Here is a 17,597-nt window from a genome sequence, read left to right as displayed (position 1 = left end):
ACGAGCGCCTTTGCTGCAAGCCGCCACCCGCTCGGCTCGCTTCGGACCAGTGCCATCCTTCGCTTTGCCAAGCCGGGGAAGAGGCGGTGGCGCTGCGGCGAGGCGAAGGCGAGGGGTGCGCGGGGAGCTTGGAAGCAACGTCATTGGGCTCCCCCCCGGCAATACCCCCGTGTTTCCCCGAAAGTAAGACATATGTCTTACTTTCGGGGTACGGCTTATATTAGCCGCCCCCCCTGAAACCCCCGATACGTCTTACAATCGGGGGTGTCTTACTATCGAGGAAACAGGGTAGGCAATCAGTGCTAGTGAGTAACTTGTTTATAGACAGTCAGTGCTAGTGAGTATCTTGTTTGTAGTCAATAGCTTGCCATGCCAGTGTTGGCTGAGGTGTGATTTTCTCTTTGGCGATTCCTTGATTAGGGCATTATTTTCTGCTTAATTGTCGGATGTTAATCTCTGCTTATCTTGGTGTAGCGTGCTGGAGAGGATGTGTTCTGGTCATTTTGTTCCTTCTTAAGCTTTTTTTTTACACTAAAAAAGCTTTTGACATAAGAGCTTTTGACAATAAAAAAGCTCCAGAAAACCAAAGATTTAAAAATAGAAGAAGATGAAATTATGGTTTTATTCAATATTACAGCATTTTTTCTGTCCATAAATATGGAAGTAGTGAAAGAATCCATGGCAGCAGAAGTATACAACACACCAAACATACACAATAATTAAAATAACAGACTCATGGATCTCATCAATCTCTCCCTCACTACCCACTTTGATGGACAAAGATACTAACATCTGTAGAAAATCAAAGGAATACTCATGGGATTACCACTCTAGGACTCATAGCACTCCTAACACAATTCCCGAGAGGCAGAAACATTGTGGGTGCCAAACCTCAAATGCTAGACATTGGACTGGCTGAGCAGTTGCCATTTAAGGTATTTAAACAGGATAGGGTAGCTTTTCGAAACCTGGCAGTAAAGCAAATAGGACCTGGCAAGGCATATAATATAAGCATTGTGGTGTGCAGCACCAAACCCACTGCCTTATTTTGGAAGATTTTTACAAATGGGAAATGACTCTCTGGTCATGGGATATGGGCACAATTATGCATGACTAATGCAATACATGCCCAGTTGTGATTGTTTGCTTTGTGCTGTGTAAGTGGCACGCCTATTAGGAAAACTGCTTTTGGTGCTGTGTAGAATATCCTGATCTTTCTTCTCTGCACTAAGGAGATTGAGATCAGGGTATCCATCCTGCACATGAACATATTCTGACAGGGAATGAATAAAGAATATTAGAGGACAAGGAATCTAAACAGATGGAGGAAACAGGAGATAATCTACAGTGCAATGTATTTATTTATTTATTTATTTATTTATTTTTATTTTTATTACACGCACACACAAATAAATTTGCACAAATGCAGCATGTATAAATTAAGTGGAGAAAGCCTAATGTCTATGCACACCTGTACCATTAGAGCATGCCAAACATGAAATTAGCACGCAGTACTCTACATGTTAGTCAAATATAATCTGTATGACAGACATTTTCTGATGGATAAAATTGAATCTTGCTGCAATAGCATACAAAAGCTTTTTCTCCACCACATCAGGAGCAAGATGTATGGAACTGATGAAAAGAGCGTTTCAAGCAAACTTGGTATTTATTTCCTTTTTTGTACAAAGTTATATGAGAACATTTTTTGTGTTCTATGATATGCAGAATCAAATCTTGATTAGTCTGCTGCCAGTGAATATTGATTGGCTTACTGAGACCCCTGCATGTTTTCAGTGTTTAAACTCGTGAAGACTGAAGATTGTTGTGGTCCATCAGTGGCCTGAGGGGCTGGCAGCAGAGTTGGACAGCAAGGAGGCTGGGAAGAAATATGGGCCAATCCTGGAGTCTGGAGAAGGCTCAGTGCCAAGTGGCAGGGATCCAGCCAGGGCCACCTGGGTGGTCTCTCCTGACTCCAGAGCTTCCAGAGGCTGACATGAGTGAGATAGAGGAACAGGGCGAGCCTATTCTCAATGCACGTGTGCACAGAGCTGCCCGAAGGCAAGAACACTTACAGAGGAGAAGGACTACTCGAGATTAAGGCTTGGAGATAATTGGCTCCTCCCATAGACTGTATAAGTGGAGCACATGGAAGTAGTTGTCGCAGAAAGCAACTTTCTTCAACTCGTGTCATTTTAGCTCAGATTCCGTGTTTGGCCTTGCCAGGTTTCTTGCTAATTGGTCTTTGGCAGCTTATCCAGAAAGGTCCGTGTGCTTATCTGCCTTTCCCCGAAATACTGTTGTCCGATTTGTTATCATGGTTTGGGACTTATTACAGCTGTAAATGAAAATAATTACCAGCCATTAAAATAAAAGAGGTTTTGGGGATGCTGTTTGTGCTGTATCAGGAAACCTAGGTCACAACAAAGGCATGTTTGAACTGTTTAGATAGAATTGATGTTGTAGAGGTCTTCTCTGAGTTGGAAATTGCTTTAGGATAAGGCCAGCACGCAGAGAAAATCCACAATGTATATTAGTGTAAAAATTATTTTCTATATTTCTTTATGCTTCAAACTAACCTTCCCTAGCCAACCTTCCCTGATTTGTCATCTTCCAGATGTTTGGGATGACCAAATCCCAAATGGATGTGAAAATTTTGGCTGAGAAGGTTGTTAATTCAAGGGAATGACCATCAAACACACTTGGAAGGGACAATGGAATTAAGAGGTTTTAGATATTTTAGATGTCAGGGGAGGCTATCTCAATGGGCCGTCAATCTTCCATGTTTCTTTTTAAATTTGTGGATTTGAACTGCTTTGGGTACATATTGCTTGCCATTTGACACACACTATTAGTAGGCAGCAATCAGATGGCAGCATTATTAACTTAATTATCATTTTTTCAAATAGTTGGCAAAGGGTAAAAATGACTCATATACCCTAATGTTCACCTTGCCATGCTTATTCAATAAAATATAATCCACAAAGGTAAGCAATATATGATAAATGCATTTCATTAAAACGTGTGACTTTTAGCCAGTAGATAGCTAAAGTTTCAGCTGGGAAACCACAAACCAATGGAGTATCATAACTTGGGTGATGAGAGGGAGAAAAAACCTTATGCGCTGTAATTATAGTCCCAACAAATACAAAGACTCGGTTTGTGGTGACGGTGGGAAGATACATGTGTACAGCTAATTCAAGGGCACTGTAATCCAACATGTGTGAAAGGCACCATTTGAGGTAAAGTTGCTTTAGGCATTTTAGATGTCAGGCAAGGCTTGCTTCTGAGACCTTCAGTAAAATAGGTCCTGATGACAGCAGAAATTCCATATTGTTGATAGATACGTTTCATCTTTCCATAAAGCGTGCCACAAACTAAAAACGTTACATACATGTTTGAATAAAGTAAAGTGAGCTTGTTTTCAAATAACTGGTTTTAATTTTAATTATATTTTAAGATCTTTTCAATAATGTCAAAAATGCAATATAGGTAGTCCCTGATTTACAATCAAAATTTAGCCCAATTTTTCTATTGTTAAGTGAGACATTTGTTAAATGGGTTTTATTCATTTGTTTATTTATGGCCTTTCCTGGCAGAGTTGTTTAATGAATCACCACAGTTGATAAGTTAGTAATAGTTAAGTGAAATTTAGATTAGATTAGATGGTTAAATTAGATGAGATTAGATTAACAAAGTTGGAAGGGACCTTGTAGGTCATGTAGTCCAATCCCCCACCCAAGCAAGGGACCCTACACCATTTCTGAGAAATGGCAGTCTAATTGCTGTTGTGGTTGGCTCTGGGCCAACTCCTGCAACAGGGAATTTGGACGTTGGTTTAGGGGAATCCTCAGGGTCACAGAGACTTGTATTATTGCCAACAGCTTCGGATAGTGAAGATTCATTGGCAAAGCCAAATAGTGGGGAATCAGAATCAGATGGAGAGATGGGTGCAGCCAGCCCATTAGTTAATGGCCCCATTAGTGAGTCATCAGACTTGGAGGAGGATCAGTGGATAGACGCCCGTAGGCGCAGGCTCATGGCTAGAAGGGACCAACTGCGCAGGCATCATTGGAGATAAGGGAGAACACCTGTTGCTGAAGCAATTAGGTTAATGGGGTTGATAATAAATTAAGGACATTGGGGAGTGAGCATGTGGGCATTTATTCGTTTGGAGAAGGATCATCGCCAAGGTTTGGACTATTCCAAGACGTCTGTTGATTATTTGGACAATTCACAGTTTACTATTGTGGACTCAGAGGGGGGAGCTGTGCGGAGTCACAGCTGCCTTAATTGCTCTATTTTGTTCCTGCTTTTGACTGCATTCCAGGACTGTAATCTGGGTGAGAAAAAATTGACTCTGCTTAAACTTGTGTGCTTTTAACACTGTTTCAGATACCTTACTTTTATTTCGTCTGAGCTGGTGTGTGTGTGTTTGAATTTGCATTCCTCTCTCACTGGGGGCTGTTAATGAGAAGCCTGGCATAACAATTGCCAGGAGTAAAAGAAGAAAAAAGTGGCTAGAAGGCACTTAGTCTTTCCAGATCCATGCAATGTAGTATAGAATGGAGTAGAGTGGAGTGGAGTGGAGTGGAGTGGAGTGGAATGGAATAGAATAGAATAGAATAGAATAGAATAGAATAGAAAAATATAGAATAGAATAGAACAGATAATGTACTATGTTGACTTTTCTCTCTCCCCTCCCCCTCTCCATCGCCCAAGAAATCTATACGTTGATTTAATGGGACATCATGATATAAAGTAAGATCTACACAAGTTTAATGTAACTTATTGTAATTATCTCTGTAAGAAATCCAATGTAAGAAATACAATGATTCAGACTTCCGTGGTCTTATATTATTCTCTAAACTTAAAACAATATTCATGCTAGCTTCCCGTTCTGATGTTAAGTCTGCATGTGTTAATTACTGATTCTAAATCCTCATGCTTCATCCTGCAGAACTTTTCCAGTATTCTAAAAAGAAAGGCCAACAAAAGGTCAAATGTAGAAAGTTGTCCTTCCTTCTTTGAAACTGAATAAACCCAACCACAAAATAAACCACTGTAAAAAGTGAATTACGGTGAATAAATTACCTTTTGCATACATGGTTGTCTAGAGGGCACAGTCTTGTCACAGTAGCAGCCAATTGATTTCAACCACAATATTTAAATATCAGCCTAGGGGAATGAGTCTAGTTTTCACAACCATTTTTTAAGAAGTTAAGCTATTTTCTACTAAAACATACAAGGGGAAAAAACTAAAAGGTTTCTTATGACTCCATAATTTGATGGTTATCAGATTATTAACTCATTTACTTATATCCTGCATTTATTAGTTTAATAGCAGATAACTCAGCACAGCAAACACTTTATAAATACACTTATAAATAATATAAATAATACCTTGGTAAAGCCACACTTGGAATACTGCATTCAGTTTTGGTTGCCACAATGTAAAAATTAGCCGGGGTGGCGCCGCAGGTAGAGTGCTGTACTGCAAGCCACTGAAGCTGACTTGTCAATCTGAAGGTCAGCAGTTCAAATCTCATCACCGGCTCAAGGTTGACTCAGCCTTCCATCCTTCCGAGGTGGGTAAAACGAGGACCCGGATTGTGGGGGCAATATCCTTGCTCTGTTAAAAAAAATGCTATTGCTAACATGTTGTAAGCCGCCTTGAGTCTAAGGAGAAGGGCGGCATAAAAACCAAATAAATAAATAAATGAATAAATAAATGAATAAATAAATGAATAAATAAATAAACAAACAAACAAATAAATAAATAAATAGGATGTTGGGTCTCTACAAAGTATGCACGGAAGAGCAACAAAGATGATCAGGAGACTGGAGGCTAAAACATACGAAGAACGGTTGCAGGAACTGGGTATCTCTAGTCTAATGAAAAGAAGGACCAGAGGAGACATGATAGCAGTCTTCCAATATATCAGAGGTTGCCACAAAGAAGAGGGAATCAAATTATTCTCCGAAGCACCTTTGGATAGAACAAGAAGCAATGGGTGTAAACTAAATAAGGAGAGAAGCAACTTAGAACTAAGAAGAAATTTCCTGACAGTGAGAACAATTAATCAGTGGAACAGCTCGATTCCCCAAGTTGTGAATGCTCCAACACTGGAAGTTTTTAAGATGCTGGATAATTATTTGTCTGAAGCAGTGCAGGGTTTCCTGCCTAAGCAAGGGGTTGGACTAGAAGACCTCCAAGACTTTTGTTGTTGTTGTTGTTGTTGTTATTATTATTATTATTATTATTTTTATTATTATCATTATCAATACAACACAGCAAACGAGATCACTATGCTGGATTTTGTATTTTATCACCAGTCGGGTGCTTCCCAAGCACCTAGGACTGCGTGATGTAGCAGCAAATTATGTGTGCTGATCCCAGTAAAGCGGCCTTTTGCAATTGACAGATGGAGATTTTGTCAATTCCGATGGTTTTCAAATGTCCGCTGAGATCCTTTGGCACTGCGTCCAGTATGCCAAAGACCACTGGGACCACTTTCACTGGCATATTCCAGAATCATTGCAGCTCGATTTTCAGATCTTCATATTTCTCTAGCTGCTTCTCCTCAATTCTGTTGTCTGGGATTGCGATGTCGACGATCCATACTTTCTTTTTCTCCACAATCATTATCATTATCATTATTAATCCCAGACATGTTACTTCTCCTATTTACCCACTGCAACAAACTTGTGAGGTAGGTTAAGAGAGACTGACACCAAGTTCACCCAGCTAGCTTTAATGACTAAAGCAAGACTAGAATTCAATCTCCTGGTTTCTAGCTTGCTGCCTTAACCACCAAATGAAACTGGCTTTCCATGTTATTTACTTATGTTATACCAGCAGTGATTTCCCCTTGCAAAAAGCACTTCTATTTTTCCATCTCATTCCCAGATGTTTTTTAAGCTTACTAAATTTTGCAGAATGGAAGAGAGTATTAAGGTTTTTTGGAGGGGGGGGGCAGTTGGTTATACTCAATTGCATTGAGTCCAGTTGCCCAATTTAAAAAAAATATTAAAATTGAGTATTTTTCATTTCATTTCTTTCTTTGCAAATTAACTGAGGTGAGGAGAGTAGGAAATCAGGTTGTGTATATTTGTTTATTTACCAAATATGTACATTTTTATTAAAAAGAATTACTCCTAGTACTTGATGATGATGGTGGTGGTAATGATATAATGATTAGTTTCCTTTGACTGTATGGGGAACTGATAACTAATTTCTATTAACGTGTTCTAATACAGGGCAAAATTCTTCATGACCCTGCAAGACATAATCACTCATCTCACATTCATGACTCTGGACAGCTTCCAATTTAAACATAAACAATGCCAAACCCCTCCAAACAAACATACAAACAATGCAAAACATCAACATGCCAGCCAGTTTGACATATTTGTTCCAACCTATTATTGTTCCTTTTTCAAACTAAATTGCGCAACAAGCCCTTGTGGATGGGAGGCTGGCAGGTAGTTTCAGGCATTTGATGTTCTGATAAAAGCACCAATGTGTATTGCAAAGGAGGCATTTCAGGTTTACCTCTAATCTGATTGGTTCTGTGCATCTGGAGAGATGGAGGCCATAGAGAGCTGCTAGAAACATCCATTGTTTCCCCACTGGCTGCTACATGTCTTGGATGAGCTTGTGTATAATTATTTTATCCTCTTGAAATAGGAATTAGGTAAAGTGATTTCACATGCCTGCATTCTTCAGAGATCAGGAGAGATAATGCATCATTAATATAGAAAAAAAGCAAGAAGGAAAAGAAGAAATTGAAATATAGAAAGAGACATACATAGAAGTACAAACCCTGATACAGAGGGGGAAATAGATCACAAACATGTCCCAAAGAGGCAGTGAAGGGCTACCAAAATTTTCACTACCACACTGTGGGTGTGGCTTGTGCAGAACACCCTGCATTTTCTTTCAACATCTTTCAGTGCAAATTGAGTGCTCTGGAGTGGAGCTCCATTTTTCCTACCCCACTGTGTCCCCCCACCCCTGGTCTGGGCAGTAGCCCACCCCCTGCAAACAGGGTATAACTATCCAGGTGGTAGCTGATAATCGTAATAAAAAAAGAAGCAACAAATAAAAATACTAAATTGCTTTGATTATTGTATAAAAATACAAAATAACTATTTTAGTTTAGTTATAGTAAATATATTTAATAAAGAAAAATCCTTAGCTTATTTAGCAATTCTATTGCTTCCCTGCTTATCAACAATTATAACAATGTTTTTTTAAAATAATTTTTATTAGCTTTTCCAAACTTTAAAAACATTTCAATAGTTTAGTACAGATCTATGCCCGATTTCTTATTACATTTCTTTTATCATTTCTCTATATATACATATGTTATGTTGTATGCTTATATGTTCCATTTAGTACATCCTTTCACATTTTATTCCTATTTTTGCCTTCGTTACCAATCCAATCATACCAATTGTTCCAAAGCTCATAATACTCTGAATTACTAGTTCCCTTAATCTCCATAGTCATCCTATCCATTTCTGTAGAACTATAATTTTTTTTCTATGGTATTATTTTCTCCTTATTTTTCCAGAATTATGCGTAGGATATTCTTGCAGCCATGATTATGTGAGTGACTAAATATTGTATTTTAGAGGGATATTTTTTCATCTTTATTCCTAGGAGCATGCATTCTGGGGTAAATTCTATATCTTTTTCAGTTATTTCTAAACAATATTTAAGTATTTGCAAGAATCAAAGGATTTTGATTTGTTGATGATCATATAGTACTATGGCTGAGTGAGATGAAAATGTAAATCTACACAAAAGAATATCACTATATGTGAAATAATTCACATATAAAGGCAGGTTAAATTAACTTTTGTATAGTAATTTCTCTATATTGTGCTCCTATACCTTTCTTCTATTCTATATCTCTTCTTCTATTCTTTCATTGATATGTTCTATTACTATATCTTCTTTTCTATTATTTCTTAGTTATATTTTACTATGAGTATCTCCTATATAACCTTCATCATGTATTTTACTATGTGTAAAATACCCAATACCCACTAAAATCCTCATTGTGTATTGGACTAAATAAATAAATAAACAAACAAACAAATAAATAAACAAACGAATGAACGAACGAACAAACGAATAAATAAATAAATGAATAAATACTATGTGTAAAATACCCAATACCCACTAAAACCCTCATTGTGTATTGAACTAACTAACTAACTAACTAACTAACTAACTAACTAACTAACTAACTAAATAAATAAATAAATAAATAAATAAATAAATAAATAAATAATTCAAACGTTGAACTGAGTCTTGGTGGGCATGGCAGGGGAAGGATACTATAAAATCTCCATTCCCTCCCCACTCCAGGGGAAGAATATTGCAAAATCCCCATTTCCTCTCGATCAGCTGGGATTCGGGAGCCAGAGAATAGATGGGGGGGGGGGGTAGAGCCAGTCAGAAGTGGTATTTACTGGTTATCCAAATTATTCAAAATTTCCACTATCAGTTTTTCAGAACTAGCCTAGGGTAATGTGGGATCAAATTCAAGTCTTTATTCAATGTTGGTACTTACTGGGTACCTATGGGGAAATTGGTAATTCTTAGCCAGAAAAGTTGTATATAAAAATTACAACTTACAAAAATTATTAACTATATGGACATAACTCTTAAAGACTGGCCAGAGATCCAGTTTAGTGATTAAGCCACCAAATAAATTCAGTTTTAGTCAGTCACATTGGGCCAGTCACTTTCTCTCAGTCCTAAGATGTCGGCAAGTGCAATAGCAATAGCATTTAGATTTATATACTGTCCATTTTTACAACTGTGCCTTTTACAATGTAGCAATAGCATTTAATCTTATATACCACTTCGCAGAGCTTTAAAGTCCTCTCTAAGGAGTTTACTGCTCTGAGTCCATGGAAAGGGGTGGCATACAAATTAAATTAAATTAAGTCAAGTCAAGTCAAGTCAAGTCAAGTCAAGTCAAGTCAAATCAAATCAAATCAAATCAAATCAAATCAACCAAATTAAATTAAATTAAATTAAATTAAATTACAGAGTCAGCATATTGTCCCCAACAATCTGGGTTCTCATTTCTCATTTACTCAGAAGGATGGAAGGCTGAGTAACCTTGAGCCTGCACCACCATAGATCAATATAAGCATTATTTGCATATTTTCCCCAACAATCTGGATCCTCATTTTACTGACCCCTGTCAGTCTCAAACTTCAGGCTTTGGGCAGAGTTTGCTTGAAGTACTGCTCTTTAGCCACTGAGCCACCAGAGGAATAGAAAACCACTTCTGAAAACCTTGTCAGGAAAACTGCAGGAACTTGTCCAGGCTGTTGCCAGATGCCGACAATGAAAGGCATACAAGCACATCATCATACTACCACATTTTGACATAGAAGTCCTCCTATAATTTAGGTTACATGTGAAATAAGCAGTGCTATGGATTATATAGTAGTTGTATTGTCTTCCATAATATATACATTAATTACCTTAGTTTAATTTGTTCTTTTGAACCAAGATATTGCTTATTCTTATCTATTGAGACTGAAACTTATGGTTTCTGAATCATTTTTTATAAATATATTTTTATTGATTTTTAACAAGTTTAATATACACACAACCAGTGTTCCCTCTAATTTTTTGGGGGGGTGGGCGGAAAAGTATAGTGTCTGAGCGGCAGTCCCTTCGGGACTGGGTGGCACAGAAATAATAAATAAATAAACAAACAAACAAATAAAAAAAATTACCCTGTTTTGCCTCAGAGAATTTCAAAATAAAATACTGTACTGTGTGTCTATAACAGAGAGCTCATAATAGGGCAACTTTATCAATATCAAAATGCCACTTAAATAGTTGAGCTAGTTTCAAACTAGATTTTGATTTTCTTTCTCTTTTCCTTCCTCTCTTTTTTCTATCTGTTTCTCTCTCTTCCTCTCTTCCTCTCTCTCTCCTTCCCTCTCACTCTTTCCCTCTCGGCTTCTGGGCAGGTTTGGAAAACTCTGAGTTGATGATGATTTTTAAGTGAGCGATTGCTCACTGCTCAGCTTAGAGGGAACTATGCACACAGCATAAAACAGTGCATAGTGAAAAATGCCCACCACCCCGACACACACACACACACATACCCAACCACCATAGCGGGGGTGTTTCTTATATAACCCACTTTAGGCCAAGCGCAAATTATCTATTTACATATTATAGAGTGATTCCAATTTATTTCTTGTAGCTTGGTCTCGGATTCTACTTGTCATATATCTTCTTACTTTGTCCCACCGTCCCATCAGTTGTTTCAATTCAGTTTCATTATCCAAATTTATCCTTTTGTCCATCATTTCAAATTGAATATGGTCCACCATGTACCTGTACCAATTTTGCATTGTCCATTTTGTAGCATCTTTCCAACCCAAGACTATTACCACCTGAGCGCTTTCTATTGCTGCTTGTTTTATTTCTCTAAATTCTCCCATCGCATTGCTTTTAACTAATATTGCCATTTCCTTAGTGATTGTTCATTGTATTGTCCATTGGTTTCTGAATCATGATTTCTTGAATAATAATAATAATAATAATAATAATAATAATAATAATAATTTATTAGATTTGTATGCCGCCCCTCTCCGAAGACTGATTCAGACCTAATATTAAAATCTAAACTATAGTTTACAAGACACTATAGCTGAGTTCAGATATCACCCCATGCCAAAGTCAACTAAGCAACATAGCACAACTTACCACTCCAAAACATTTGTAGTCTCTCTAAAACATTAAAGCATGTCCAGAGATTTCTGTCAAACTGCACTTTTTAATGTGACAGAAAGGGAAGTTTATTAAATAAATGGGTTATATTAACTGTATTTAGAATCTTTTATTATAAATTATACTTGAATTAAATATAATTTTATGTAATATTATTTATATTTAAAGAATGCTATCATGACTCTACTCACAATTTTTTAAAATAATGTGACCTCCTACTCCACCGCCTACTCCAAAGTCAATGAGGGCCTTAGATTAAAAACAAGATTGTGCAGCCATAGTTACACTGCTCTTCTTGTGTGGTTTTTTAGAAAGCTTAAATAGGCAGTTTAGCCCATGTTGTAGCTTGTAGACTGCTAAGTGAATTAAAGTATGTCCTGGTGAGCTTGGAGAAATAACATGCCGATTCTTAAAATGCAAGACTGTTTCAACAATGTGATGCTTTATTTCCCTCCATTTTTTTTCTTGCTACATTATTTAGTTGCTTTCTTCATTTAAATCCATATTGCACTTTTAATATATGGCTTATTGTATTATAGGTTTTAAAATGATCCTGCAATATTTGTGCCAAGATGATAAAAATGAATACCAGGGGAGCTTTTGCACATGTCAACAGAATAGAATGAAGCAATCGTTAGGCAGCTGGAAACACTGACAAAGTATCTGTACATAACTTGGTAATAATATCATCACCGTCTAGACTACTAAACAATTAGTATCCAGACATACCAAAGCCTTCTTTAAGTCTCCAGCAATTTCTTTTCTTTTTAAACCTCTATGGCGAAGAAAGCCACAATTCACCTTCCACAAGCATTTGTACAATTAATGTTACTTTTACATTTACTTTTGTATAACTTGTTTTGGAACACAGGTGGTGGGGGGTTGTATTTGGAAAAATGCAACTGATAGAGGAGCCTTTGCTAAAACATCTGATTTCTTGTTTCTGTATACAAAGATTCCCATCTAAAACGATCTGGCAGGGCAAACCTACATTTCCCTTTCTTTTTCATTCAGGTTTTAAAAGCATGCAGTTAAATCCATGAGGAAGTGAAGGAACAGAGTCCTTCACTGAAGACGTTTCCATCCTTTTCCTCATCCTTGGTCCCATCATAATATCCTCCCCCAGTCCTCGACTTTTTCTCAGATTGGTCTAACACCTGGCAACTTCAAATATCAACCAGCAAATGTTCTACCCTCCACATCGGCAAAAAGAATCCGAACCTCATATATAAACTGAATAAACAAAATCTCAGAGCCAACCCCTACTCAGTAAAAGACCTTGGAATACTAATATCAAATGATCTAAGTGCCAAAGCCCACTGCAACAATATCACCAAAAAGGCTTCTAGAGTTGTTAACCTGATCCTACGTAGCTTCTGCTCTGGCAATCTCACACTACTCACCAGAGCCTACAAAACTTTTGCCAGACCCATCCTTGAATACAGTTCATCTGTCTGGAACCCATACCACATCTCGGACATCAACACCCTTGAAAATGTCCAAAGATACTTCACCAGAAGAGCCCTTCACTCCTCCACTCGCAACAGAACACCCTATGAAAGCAGACTATCAATCCTTGGTCTTGAAAGCTTAGAACTACGACGCCTAAAACACGATCTAAGTATTGCCCACAAGATCATATGCTGCAACGTTCTACCTGTCAATGACTACTTCAGCTTCAACCGCAACAACACAAGAGCACGCAACAGGTTCAAACTTAATATTAACCGCTCCAAACTTGACTGTAAAAAATATGACTTCAGCAACCGAGTTGTCGAAGCGTGGAACTCCTTACCTGACTCAGTAGTGTCAACCCCTAACCCCCCAAATTTTTCCCTTAGACTATCCACGATTGACCTTTCCAGTTCCTTAGAGGTCAGTAAGGGGCATGCATAAGTGCACCAGTGTGCCTTCCGTCCCCTGTCCAATTGTCTCTCCTTATCTCATTTATCTTTTCTTCCTTTCAAATATGTTCACCTATACTTTTATATCTTTTCTTCTGTTGTTTTCTTTATCTATATTATTACATATCTATTCTCTTCAATGTGTATTATGTATTGGACTAATAAATAAAATAAATAAAATCCTGCCTCACCTCCTTCTCAGTGAATAACATTGCTGGTCTATGTAGATGGAGCTGGATAATCTTTGGTATTCTTCTCTTTTATCATTGGTTCTTCTAAACATCTTCTAAACGTTTTACTAAGCAACCATGGCAATCTATTTTCTATCTCAAGATAATGATTTTAGTAAGGGCCTATCCACACTTCAACTTGCAATGCTTGGCAGAGAAGAAAGTAAAGAGCAATGGACGTGCATAAGTTCACCAGTGTGCCTTCCGTCCCCTGTCCAATTGTCTCTCCTTTTCTCATTTATCTTTTCTTCCTTTCAAATATGTTCACCTATACTTTTATATCTTTTCTTCTATTTTTTTCTTTATTTATATTATTATGTATTCTCTTCAATGTGTATTATGTGTTGAATAAAATAAAATAAGTAAAGTAAAGTAAAGTAAAGTAAAGTAAAGTAAAGTAAAGTAAAGTAAAGTAAAGTAAAGTAAAGTAAAGTAAAGTAAAGTAAAGTAAAGTAAAGTAAAGTAAAGTAAAGTAATAAAATAAAATAAAATAAAATAAATAGCAAATAGAATAGCAAAGCCTGAGGGGACAGAAGCATGAAAACACAGCTTTGAAAGTGAAGCAGAAAAAGGCCACATTGAGAGTGGGTAGTGGGCGAGTGCAAGCCAGGACTGTCCGCTCCAGTCCTCCAAATTGGCTACTGGCCCATTCTGCTTATGGACAAACCTCAATGTGAATAAGCCCTCAGTTTAATGGGAGGTATATAGCTTGCGTGAGACAGAATTGGACATTTCCTTTTCTCCTTACCAGATTTCTCCTTAATATGCTAATAGATGCTTCCACTCTAATGAAGTTGGCAGACCACCTATTTCTACATTCACTTAAAAATCACATGATGACTTTAGGAAACTTGGAAACCAGCTGTTCATCCAAAGCCTGGCTTTTATAATTAAAATTATGGAAAAATAATTTTCAAAGGACATGGCAATGTTAATTTTTGGCATTTTTTAAAAGGCTTATGAGAAGTACTATGATCATGTTTTAATTTCTAAATTAGTGTCCAAAACATCAAATTGGCTACATCATCAAGAAAAATTATTGCACAATTGTGTGTGAGAGAGAGGAGAAGAAGATAGCAGGCATTATAGTTCCCATAAGCCAGACAAAGATGGCAGAAATTGCTTTTCAACATGTAGAAGAGCAAAGTCTGGATGTTCCATTGGCCACGTGGGATGGAGAAGATTAGGGCTAAAGTCTTATTTTGTTCATTCATTCATTCATTCATTCATTCATTCATTCATGCATGCATGCATGCATGCATTTATTTCCCATCTTACCACAGGGTAACTCTGGGCAGCCTACAGTTACATTAAGTTAAAACATTAAAAAAAATAACCAAAGACACATTGGGAGGGTGGGAGTGGATGGGAGGTAGGAAGTAGGATCTGCTATTACTCAATCAACCATCTCCATTGCACTGTTCCCCTCAAGGGCTCCAAGCTGACTGGCAAAGCCACATCTTTAGGCCCTTACAAAAAGATAGGAGATTTGAGGTCAACCTCATATGTTATGCAAGATGTTCCATGCTGTTCCATGCAAGATGCTGTTGCAAGAGCAACAGCAGAGAAGGCCCTCCTCCTGGATCCTGCCAGCTGGAATAATTAGGCTGAGGGGACTGGTAATATGACTCTTTTGCTTGCACAAGTGATATGGGCCGATCCCAGTGGGGTAGACAGTCCTTCAAATAACCTGGGCCCATGCAATGAAGGGCTTTTTTAAAAATCACCAACAACCTGAATTGCACGTGGAAGCAGACTGGTAACTGGTTAGAACTGGTAATTGGTTAGAATAGAATAGAATAGAATTTTTTTATTGGCCAAGTGTGATTGGACACACAAGGAATTTGTCTTGGTGCATATGCTCTCAGTGTACATAAAAGAAAAAGATACATTTGTCAAGAATCATTAAGTGTTGTACCACATGATTCTTGTCAAATGTATCTTTTTCTTTTATGTACGCTGAGAGCATATGCTGGACATTATTTAAAAGAAATTGTTAATGTATATGCAAAGTAACCCTTGAATAACTAAGGATATGCACATGGAAACCTTTATGAGAGTAGTTATGAATAATTTTTCAGCCACACACAGATACACTAACTTGAGTTAAAGATTACTTTAACAAACAGCACAATCCAATAAAAACAGTGCAGGTCATTCACATAATAGTCAAAATAACAGTCCCAAGAATATCCAATTACAAAGTCTTCTTACCAGTTGTCTTTATCATGAACTGTAAACAAAGATACCAAGCTGAAAACACATCTTAGACACAACAGAAAACAGAATGGCTAAGAAAGCACATCAGAGAGAGAGAGAGAGAGCTATGTCTCTAGCTCCCTTTTATGGCTACCTGCAACACAATCAACCAATCAGAAAGAGCATATAGTTAAAGCTATATACATTAACACAGTTAAATCTACAGACATACATTGTTGGTTTATATATTGCCAACCCAACTGATTGGACAGAAATTGATACATGGTTTTCTGGGAGGAGGTAACAAAAACCTCATATTCCCTCCCCCTTTAGAAACATTATCTAAGAATGTTCAGTTCAGTTTACAAAAAACAATTTCTTCCAATGCAGAACAAGCAGAAAAGTCTTGGATAGTTCGCTATGGTATACTGTCTAATATCAGGCTGCCTGTTTAACTACTCATGTCAATATGGATCACCTCCTGACTTTTTTCAAGCACTTGAGTGGTTACATGTATATGTCAATCACTCCACAAGACGTAAATCACACCCTTTTCAAACTAAATGACAGAAGTGATTTGTAGTAGTAATAGATTATGATGCATGAATTTCATTTCATGAGTGACACAAATTAAGTATAAATAATGTTTCATTGCCCAAATGTGAGAAAAAAACTTAAGGGACTATTACTAATATTTAGATTCACACTTATTAAAATATAGAAACCATTGGTGGCAAATATGGAACAACATATTTTTTTTGCTAACATTTTCCTGTCGCAGTGAGATGAAATAATATTTATTTCTTATGTATTTGGCATATTTCAGCTAAATTTTTGGATATATTTATTACCATGGTTATAGTACATCATTTTTTATAATTACTGCGTATATGGTTATATAGCTCTGCAGTGTTTACAGTTTGCTTGCTAGGGATGATCAAATATTGAAAATTGTCTTTAAAGTCTAAACAATTCTGGCTCTCCAGCTTTCAGCCTGTCTTTCTGTTAAGATTTGATGGAGGAGATCTTTTGAAGATGTCTGTGCTTTCAAACTAATTTTGCATTCTTCATCATATCCTACTTTACACAAAGAGGAATTTCAAACTTGGTTTTTGGAAGGTTTAACACTATCTGTTCAAAAACAGGAAAGAGGTTTCTTCCCCTCAAATCCTTATATAACATAAAGGCAACTGGTTTGGGTGAATAGATTGAAGTTGATTTACTTTTGGACAATTGGTTTATTACAAAAAATGCAAATAGCATAAGAATACAGTGGAACCCCGACATAAGAGCTGCTCTACTTAAGAGCAACTCGAGATAAGAGCTGGGAGGGGAGAGATATTTTTGTTCTACTTACAAGCCCAAATTCGAGATACAAGCGCCAAGGAGCTGTCTCCTGAAGCCAAACGCTAACTTCCGCGTTCGGCTTCAGGAGACAGCTGCGAAGCGGCGCGCGTTTTAAAAGGTTGCAGCCGGCCTGGG

At 37.3% G+C, this 17,597-nt stretch overlaps 1 long non-coding RNA gene across 1 annotated transcript in view; it reads right to left on the bottom strand.

The window, feature by feature from the left end:
* LOC139167313 (uncharacterized) overlaps positions 1 to 16,218 on the bottom strand; it is a 57,164-nt gene extending 40,946 nt beyond the window's left edge. The window contains exon 1 of the long non-coding RNA XR_011559101.1: positions 16,131 to 16,218. This is a non-coding gene — a long non-coding RNA (uncharacterized lncRNA). The remainder of the gene's footprint in view (positions 1 to 16,130) is intronic.
* Between the last annotated feature and the right edge of the window lie 1,379 nt (positions 16,219 to 17,597).

The sequence above is a fragment of the Erythrolamprus reginae genome, chromosome 4 (genome assembly GCF_031021105.1).
Source record: "Erythrolamprus reginae isolate rEryReg1 chromosome 4, rEryReg1.hap1, whole genome shotgun sequence".
NCBI lineage: Eukaryota > Metazoa > Chordata > Lepidosauria > Squamata > Dipsadidae > Erythrolamprus > Erythrolamprus reginae.
The sequence above is the reverse complement of the archived record's forward strand: the minus strand, read 5'-3'. Positions and strand labels throughout refer to the sequence as shown.